The sequence below is a fragment of the Ornithodoros turicata genome, unplaced genomic scaffold (genome assembly GCF_037126465.1).
Source record: "Ornithodoros turicata isolate Travis unplaced genomic scaffold, ASM3712646v1 Chromosome349, whole genome shotgun sequence".
NCBI lineage: Eukaryota > Metazoa > Arthropoda > Arachnida > Ixodida > Argasidae > Ornithodoros > Ornithodoros turicata.
This window is the reverse complement of record NW_026999364.1, coordinates 67,996-77,715: the sequence shown is the minus strand read 5'-3', so window position 1 is coordinate 77,715 and position 9,720 is coordinate 67,996. Positions and strand designations below refer to the sequence as shown.

General features: G+C 50.4%; 1 long non-coding RNA gene across 1 annotated transcript; it reads left to right on the top strand.

Moving 5' to 3' along the window:
* The first annotated feature begins 7,850 nt into the window (after nucleotides 1–7,850).
* On the top strand, nucleotides 7,851–8,898 carry LOC135373926 (uncharacterized). Its single transcript, XR_010416667.1, has 2 exons — nucleotides 7,851–8,246; nucleotides 8,718–8,898. It is a non-coding gene; the product is annotated as an uncharacterized LOC135373926 (long non-coding RNA).
* Nucleotides 8,899–9,720: the final 822 nt, after the last annotated feature.

The window sequence follows — 9,720 nt, the reverse complement described above, 5'->3', positions numbered from 1 at the left end:
TGCATCGACATTGACTTGATAACAATTACCTTGAGACCACTTCGTTAAAACGTTTGGGATTGCTACTATACATGTCTGTGAAAGAGAAAGACTTTTCGTGCACTTCCTCGAAGGCAAACCACATCGCGTATTCAGCACATAGAAGACAACGAAATGTTTTAGTGGTGGAAGAAGAAGAAGAAGAAATGTTTTCCAGACGGCGCCATCAGCCCTACGATGTTCCCGGTCCTTTCCATCGACTCCATACTATTGCCCATCTGTAGTTGTGACGTGCACCGCTGTCGGACGTCTGCGTCTGCACTACGCGTTCAAGATGTCACTGTTCCATCAAAGAACGAAAGAAGACGACTGTGGTGGGAACGAGCTCCCTCTCCGGCGACAGTTTCACCTGAATCTACACGACGGCATCAGCTGGTCGGACAGTAAACCTCTGCCACACAGGCATCACAACGACTGTCGCGCGACACCTTCTATCTTCCGGTCTGCCTCCTGTCCTATTCGCGGACTATCTTCGTGCCAAACCAAACTAACATTCGTGAGCAAACCGAGGAGACTGTACAGCCTGTGGAGCTCCAACATACGAAATGGCTTTCAACGTCACCGTTGGCGCTGCTTCCTCTGCAAGTCATTGACACCACTTCGTTAAAGCACTTGAAGCTGTTACTATATGTTCGTGAAGGACTTCATCTACTTCCTCGAAGGCGCGCACTTCACGACCTGCGCGGCTATCTTGTGTGGAAACCACGTCAGGCATCCAGCATATAAAAGACAACGAGGAATTTCCAGAAGGCGCCATCAGCAGGGTCTCTACGCTGTTCCCAGTTCTTTCCAACGACTCTGATAACATATGCCCATCTGCAGTTCTGGGTGCAACGCAGTCGGACATCTGCATCTGCACTAGACGCCTTCAAGTTGTCACCGTTCCTCCAAGGAAGACGACTGTGGCGTGCACGACTTCCCTCTCCTGCGAAAGATTCATTTCAAGCTGCACGACGGCATCACGTGGTCAGACCAGTGGCGTAACTACCGCCAGCGAGAGCAACGACTGCTACCAGGTCCTATTTCACAAAGGGAGCCATGCCAATCCGCGCCAATCAGACTTCGCCACCAGCCAATAGACCTCTCCCTGTCTTGACATGTTTGACAGGGCCACGAATTTGGTAGAGTGGAACTATGCTCGAAGCTAGGGGTGAACAAGGCCGCTCCCGAAAGCCATGGTCTTGAGGGGTTACGATGATCTCTGAAAGGGATGCGTCCTTCGGTCCTACTTTTCTTTCAATAGGAGGCAGCGAACAAGTGCTCATTTGTGGAACCCTCACCCTCCGATTTGTTTAGGTTTCTGTCTCGGGTATAGAGGTCAATTGCGATGACCCAGCTAATGAGGTTAGTGCGAAGCTGACCAGTGTATTAATCCACCTGGGAGGTAGCGTAATTCCTCTTCGTTAGGCATTCTGAATGATCCTCCAGCTTTTGAGACGTTATCACAGCGTGCCTGCTCTTCTTGTTACAGTTGCAAGTGCGGAAGGAAGTTTTTCAAAGCTCAAGTTAATTAAGGCGTACAACTTGGGACGAAGCTTTACGGAACATCGAAACTATACAGGATTTTCGGTGGCCACATCGTGGCGGAGCATGTAACTACCGTGTGATCAACTCCAGTATTCTGCGAAAGGTGGCGCTTGCGTCACTTGTGTTCGTTACGTCACGTTGGTTGCGTACTGCTACTGTTCTGGCTGTGCCGCTGTGCTGCGGGACCATGGAGGAAGGAAACACAGGAGCGGCCCTTCCAACTTTTTGCCATTGGGACGGGCGTGCCAGCTTCGCACTGCATTCTGGGATGCTCCTGTCTACCATGTGACCGCTCACGTGACCCCAAGAGCATGCGCAGGCCAGCTCCCAAAGCAGACGACGGGAGCCGTGATTGTCTTGCAGTTCAGATATCTGCATTGTGACGAACGCCGCGCGTCCAGCTTTATTTGTGTGTGTTCCGAGGTTTACTCTTGGTTTACCCTTCTACTACAAGACCGGTCAGGGTCTGCAGGACAACCACGCAGGACTAGAAACATCATTCGCGGCAGCGATGTTTGTGTGACGACGTGGCCGCGTTTTGTGTGTTTGTTGCTGAAGTGGTAAAGCATGCCAGTAATCAAATTTGTACAACGATGGAGGAAACCAATTGAATCTGCAGCTGTAGCACAGCGCCAGCTTGCAAAGGAACGATTCAAGATGACTCTGTCACAGACAGGGGTACGAAACAACCGGTCAAGTACGTGCTTACGAAGGAAACGTTATTCCCGTGACCTCCGCGACAGAGCTGCTTTCTGTTGAACGACAGCCGCAACCGCGGTAAGAACACGTTAACAAAACGTTGTTTCCGCAGTGGTGCTCACATTTTAAGAGAAAGTGACTTTGGCAAAGCATAAAAGCACGAAAAGCAGCGCGAGCAACAAAGCGTTGCCAAACCGAAACTTTAGAGAGGATCACGTGGTGGACAGGAAGTAATGGCGGTTTTGACAGGAGCGACCGCCAGAGGGGTCCCACGGAAATCTCGAAACGGCCGCTCCTGTGTTTCCTTCCTCCATGTGCGGGACGCATTCATCCACGCAGCGTTGGTAGGTGCTGACTGTCGTGTTCTGATTTGAACTGTTGATACTGCGGTAGGCTGCACGTTCATAGTATCGTTGCTGCTGCCGCTTCGCACAAACTGGAAACGCGCGGCAATGACACGGCCGTGCAAGAATCCTCGGAAACCGCGGAGTTGCGGTCGGAAATCAGTCCGCAAGCTGCGTCGGCGGCTGGCGAGAGAGAAACGGTAAGTTGTAATCAAGTGATTGTAACTTTGTACTGGAGCAGTGCTCTTGCTCTTATTTGTTATTCCCCGTATAGGCAATCCAAGCTGTGGTCTTTGCCCCCCTTGTATGACGACGATTGACAGGAAGCCCACGAGGGGCATCCATCCACGACACGAGGCGTTTCGTGGACCAAAATGTAAGTTGACCGTCTCTGCTGTGAGAGTGTATTCTATGTATGACATTGTTTTTCAGGAACCAATAGCCGCTGTCACCGCATGACACTGAACACAGGGACTCATCCCATCTTCTCTCATCATCCTCATCATTCTCAAGCGTTCCTCAACTGAAGGGAAAAGTGAGCATTGTTTCGTGAGAGGAAATCTCGTACTGATTTTGTTTGACCGCAGTGCCGCGCTGTCTCGTATGTCAGTACGACCCCATCGATGCCATGCTCGTGGCCGTAGAAAGAGAGCACGAAGCTAGAATAGAGAATCTCGGTAATAGCCCAGTCGTCCTTTCAGATGGCGACGACAGAGTCAGTAGTTCGCCTTTCGTAATACCTGAAACGGACGACGACGACGACGAATTGCTCATGTGGGAAGGGGATCAGTCGTATGCAGATTTCATTCCTCTGTCTGGTAGGGTTCGAGATGAATCACCAGATGCAAGCCCAGAATTTCGAAACGAAGCTGAGCCTGTCCAGGGTCGTAGAATCGTTGAATTGAGAGAACACGTCGTAGAGAATCATCCCTCCGTCACGGAGAGACGATTCCTTCCTTTTTTTGTCACAGACGAGGCATTTGACGGAACGGCTACTAGGTACACGCTTCTCTGTTCCCCGCACGACGACAACGTCGACGATTTGCGACTCTATCTACCGAGCATAGCTCCAGTAATCACGCGCGTCCTCGAAGCTTATCCCATGCCTTTCAAATTTTGTCTGTGCTCGAAGGCGCTCATGGTTAAGGACGGAGCCGACGGGTTGACTTCGCATCTCCTTCACGTGAACCTTCACATGAGAGTCGTTCATAACCGCCAAGAAATCGAAGGCGCGATAAATGCTGCCATCGCAGAGTCCTCGCAACGCGTTGAAAACTATGCGAGAGAAGGGTCTGGTTTCACCTCGAACGACGTCCAATGTGTCGACTTAAAACTAACGCGCTTAAAACCGAAGCGGATAGGATGCACGATCGAGCTTCCCGAGCTGCTAAAGAGAAAAACAAAGACTCTCACAAACGTCAAACTTCCACCGAATCACGAAAACGAGTGTTTCAAGTATAGCGTGCTGGCACTCTTACATCCTTTGAGGAGCAAACCAAACCTGCATGTAAGATACCACAAGTACATGAATCCTTCCCATCCGGAGACGCGCGTAACGTACTGGCCGCCCTGCTTCCCAGTCACTTACGAAGACATTACCCTGTGGGAGAGAAAAAACAAAATCTCCGTCTACATCTACGTGTTCGACGAGCAGACGAGTTCGATATCTACCGGACGGGTTCCCTGCACGCTCTATAAGGATAAAGTCCACCTGCTCGAGGTTAGGGAGCATTTCTATGGGATCCGAAAATTTAGCACTTTCATGGGACGAAGTGACTACTTTTATTGCGAGAAATGCACGTCCGGTTACGGAACGAGAGAGGCATTGCAGCAACACGAACGTCTGTGTCGAGACGTAAACGAAGTGATTCTCGAAATGCCAAAAGCGGGGGAGTGTGTCTCCTTCAACAAGATACAGTACATGCATCCCTACCCCTATTTCGCGGTGTTGGACACGGAGAGCATACTGGAAAAGGACGCGCTCGTGAAGGACGCCTCGAGTGTGCACAGGATGAGCTCGTACAGCATTGTGCTAGTGAGAAGTTGTGATGGGAAAATAATGGACGTAGATGGCTATTTGGGACCCAACGCGGCAGAGAAATGCTTGCTCTCGCTCAAGCGATTTAGTGATCAAATCGATAGGTTGAACAGTTGTCCCGCGCCGTTGGTCATGAGTATGGAAGACCACTTTCGGCACGCGAGCGCTACGCACTGCGAATTTTGTGGAATCGAATTTAACCGACATACGCGGAAGGTATCGCATCACGACCACACCCGTTTCGTAGACCCCGGTTCCTCGAATTTTGTTGCGACGCTGTGTGATACGTGTAACCTTACGTGTCGTAACACCAAAGAACTCGTCGTGTGCGTGCACAACCTGCAGTACGATTTGAGCTCCCTTCTCCGCCATATGCACGTTCTAAATATGGGAGAACCGTGGATCTTAGCTTCGAGCTCGGAAAAGATAAGAGGGTTCAACATTGGCGATCTCCATTTCCGCGATACCACGCAGTTTTTCAACCTCTCCTTGTCGAACCTGGTGGAAACCCTGCTCGCCAGCGGTGGTGAAAGCGCGTTTCATTGTACCCGTCAAATGTTTGGTGACCGTTTCCGACGCCTCCTCAGGAAGGGCATTTACCCGTACACCTTCGTCGACAGTTTCGAAGCGTACAATTTGCCCGCACTACCGCCAAAGGAAGCTTTCAAAAGCGACCTGAACGACCAAGAGATCACGGACGAGGACTATCAGTACGCCCTCGAGATTTTCGAATTGTTCGAATGTAAGAACCTCGGCGGTTACACGCGTCTCTACGTCACGCTCGACGCCTGTCAGCTCTGCGACGTCGTACTGTATTTCAGGAAGATTGCGCTAGAGACGGATGGGTTAGATATCCTACGCACAGTGTCCCTCGCCAGTTACGCGTGGAGCAGCGCTCTGAAGCTCACCAAAGTCAAACTCGAGCTCATGAGCGATCGCGAGATGTACGAAACGATCGAGAAGGGAATCAGGGGAGGCATTTGTAACAGCTTCCACAGATACTGTCGGGCTAATCACGAGGGGTGCGACGATTACGATCCCCAGCAAGAAAAGACTTTTATCCAGTACCTCGACGTGAACAGTTTGTACCCGTACGCGATGACTTTCCATCTCCCGACAGGTGGTTTTGAGTGGGTCGATCCTTCGAGGTGGAGCGAGATCGATTTTCTCAACATTCCTCACGATTCGGAAGTGGGATACGTCTACGTAGTAGACTTGTCGTATCCAGAAGAACTGCACGCGCTCACCAGGGATTTTCCCCTGGCACCCGAACACAGGTGCGTGGACGAGAACGAACTTTCCCCCTACCAACGCCACCTGAAAGATGCGTTGTCGCTGAACGCCCCTTCCACAACGAAACTCTTGCTGACGTGCTACGACAAAGAACGCTACGTCGTTCATTATGCACTGCTCGCTCTGTACGTGAGGTTGGGCATGAAAATAAAACGTGTTCACAGCATCCTCTCGTTCCGCCAAGACAACTTTTTGCGAACCTTCGTGCAGAGAAACGTCGCGTTGAGGAATGCCGCGAGCGCGAAATTCGAGCGACTTCTGTACAAAACCATGTCGAACAGCACGTTCGGTAAGTCGATACAAAATGTGAGACGGATGAAAAAGTATGCCCTAGCCTACGACAAAGAAAGCGCGCTCCGAAAAGCTAGCTCCGTCGACTGTCAGCATTTTCACATTCTGAGTGATAAGTGCATCTTGTACGAGATGAAACAACGCCGCATCAAATGCACGCACCCCCTTTACGTGGGCTTTGCCATTCTTGAAATATCCAAAGTCCGAATGTACAGCTTCATCTACGAGTCGCTCTTTTCTCGCTTGACATGTCCAGTGCAATTGATCTATAGCGACACGGACAGCGTAATTTTTTCTCTCACGTGTGAAAGCCTGGAAGAGCAGCTGATGAAGATTGAGAGTGAGTTAGATCTGTCTTCCTATCCGACGGACCACCCACTTTTCAACGACGAGCACGCGAATCAGATGGGGTACTTCAAAGACGAGACGGGGGGCGGAGTTATTCAGGAAGTCGTAGCCATCCGAGCGAAAATGTACAGCATTCTCTTGGCTGGGACACACAAACAGATCGCGAGAGCCAAAGGAGTTAAGAAAGACGTGGTGAGGAAACATTTATTGCACGAAGTGTACCGAGATTCTCTGTTCAATGAAAAGGCGGTCTCTCAGAAGCAGTGCACCATCCAGAGTATAAAGCAAACGATGTACACCATTTCGAGACTCAAGAAGAGCTTGGTCCCCTACGACGACAAACGCTATCTCGTGGATGCCGTACACTCCTTCCCTTATGGGAGCTGCGAATACGGTAAGCTTTCCTAGTATTTTGACGCGTATAGGATTACGATAGTACTCCCTCTTTGTGCAGCACCGGAAAACCCGGAAGAGAGCCCGAGACCGTCGACGTCAGGCATCGAGTAACCGCGGAACAAAGAGCTGCACGCGCATGTAATCGAGAATAAAAGTTCTAGTCGAGACATCCCTCTCTCTCTCTCTCTCTCTCTCGCAGACAGGAGCAGCACGGGACATCGTGGCAGTGTGGTAGCGGAATGGGTGTACGAAAAGAATTACCATTCCGTCATCGTGCTGACGCAGTGACCCGCGCAATGACGACGCTGCGATGAAGATACCCCATATCCTTTCTCTTGAGGCAAGTCAGGGAGGGTGCAGGCATCTATCGACCAAGTCCTTTGTATGTATTCAATAAAGATGTTTCAGTGAAAGAACACACAGAGTCTCGTCAAAGTTATTCGGTCTGTTTAATGCGTTGCATGTCAATAACCAAGCGGTATTTCAATAAATCAGTGACAAAGTTGACGATGTAGACTGCTTGCAAATGTCGCTGCTTCCGCAGGGCGTGCTTAATATGAGCGATGGCACGAGCGAGAAGGTCCACGATGTCTGCAGCGATGTAGTTGAATTCTGCGTTGGCCAAGCTCACAAATTCGCTCATCAGTCCCAGGGGTCCGTCAGGAACCGTTATGCAGACGTTCTTGTAACGGGCGTAAATTCGACGCACCATCTCCTGCAGCGGCCCCGGCGAGATCTCTCCTATATTGCCAAAGCCTACCATGTCTATCACGTAGCGAAAAGCAGTGATGACGAGCTCGTTGCGGGGACTTTCGCCGTTGAAACATTCCTTCTCCACTTCTTCCCAAGAAGCGTGGGTACGGGAACAATTTTGTAAAGAGTGGTAGCTGAACATCTTCACGTAGTGATGACGCGAGCGCGGTGCGCGCTGCCTTTATAGAGATAAACGCGCGCGCGCAAAGAACGGAGAATGAAAGCGAAACTGAAAAGCCACCCGTCGCCGCTAGGAGCGCGCGCGCAGCAGCAGAGAGCCGAAACCGAAAACACCCGCGGCCGGCGCAGGGGGCGCTAGGAGCGCGCGCGCGCGCATGCGCGGACGGGTGGAGCAGAGGGCGCGCGCGCGTCGCCTCTCTCAGTTTCTCTCGGACCGTCGCGGAAGACGGACGTGCGCTCCGCGCGCTCGCTCAGTTGCTGGCTGGATCTCGTAGGGAGCAGACGTATGTTCTCCGCGCTCGCTCAGTTTCTGCCTGGAAGTTGCCGCGGGGGAAAAGGTGAGTGAGTGATTTGACGCGCTCCTTTTCTCGTATGTTTGCCGTGTTTAGCGGTGACCGCGCTCGTGTTAAGCCTTTTCTCGCATGTTTAGACTTGTTTTGCGGTGTCCAAGCCTGTTGACGCATGTTTAGCGATGTGTGGTTCCCGCCTTGTGTTAGCTGCATAGTGTTGTGGTTAGGGCTAAGCGATCGCCCCCGTAAGCCTCTTTCCTCGTATGTTTGCCGTGTTTAGCGGTGACCGCGCTCGTGTTAAGCCTTTTCTCGCATGTTTAGCGATGTGTGGTTCCCGCCTTGTGTTAGCTGCGTAGTGTTGGGCCTAAGCGATCGTTCCCGTAAGCCTTTTTCCCCGATGTGTACTGTTTTCTGTTTTAGCAGTAGCGGTTAGACCTTTTCTCTCGCATGCCTAGACTTGCTTAGCAGTGCTGTCATTTTTACCCGCCGCTAGTATCTTGTTCTGTCTTTCTCGTCTAGAGCTATGATGGTGGCGCCATCTGGTGTGATGCCTTGCAACTAAGTGACCACCTGTCGTCGATCTCTGCAACTGCTGGGTGCAAACTACCAACATGGCGGACGCTGGTCACTCGGGTGTTGCGGAGCGGCTTCTTCGCCGCGGCATCGTTGATTTTCGAATAAATTGTTTCTCTCCACTCTATTTCTATCTTTTTATTTTATTTTCTGCCTATTTTTTTATTTTTTATGACCACGATTATCCGGAAACGCACATCTTGGTCTGGACGCAAGATAGACGTTCCCCAATTAGTGTGATGGCTCCCTGGAGGGTGCTGATTAATGTGGGGGGTCCCAATTAGCTCTAATTGCTAATTAATGGCGTCCAGGCCAGATGTGCGTTTCCGGATAAACGTGGTCAGTACTTACTACTAACCAGGACTCTCCGTCCATTTGGCAGACTTTCGACACAACCGTGTCGAGCCTCGTCAATCCCGCAAATCCAACTGCGGCTGGGATACGCGAACTAGACAAATACTTGCAGGAGCCCATGATTCCGAGGAAAACAAATCCAATTCTGTGGTGGAAAGAAAGGAGACACGTCTATCCGCGTCTTTTTGAAATAATGAAGAGTAGGCTGTGTGTCGTCGCAACGTCAGTCCCATGTGAAAGAATCTTCTCCAAAGCTGGACAAATTGTGACGGAAAGAAGAAACCGCCTTGGGCACAACAAGGTTTCGAAAGTGCTATTTCTGAATGCAAACATGCAGTGATGTAAATATACCTGCACAGAAAGCACTTTTTCCGCTATTATATTTTGCCTAACCATATCAACCTTTCACTTATTTCCTCGGTTTGCTTTTATTAACCTCTTGAATATATTGCTTTAGTTTGTTTTGTTTGTTACTTTTGCTTGCTATCAACTAGTGCACGAGTGTGTCACATATATTTTTTTATTCACATATACTGAGTTTGTACATACATATACGTATCTTGAGTGTGTAACATTTATCTTTGAATAAAGAAAA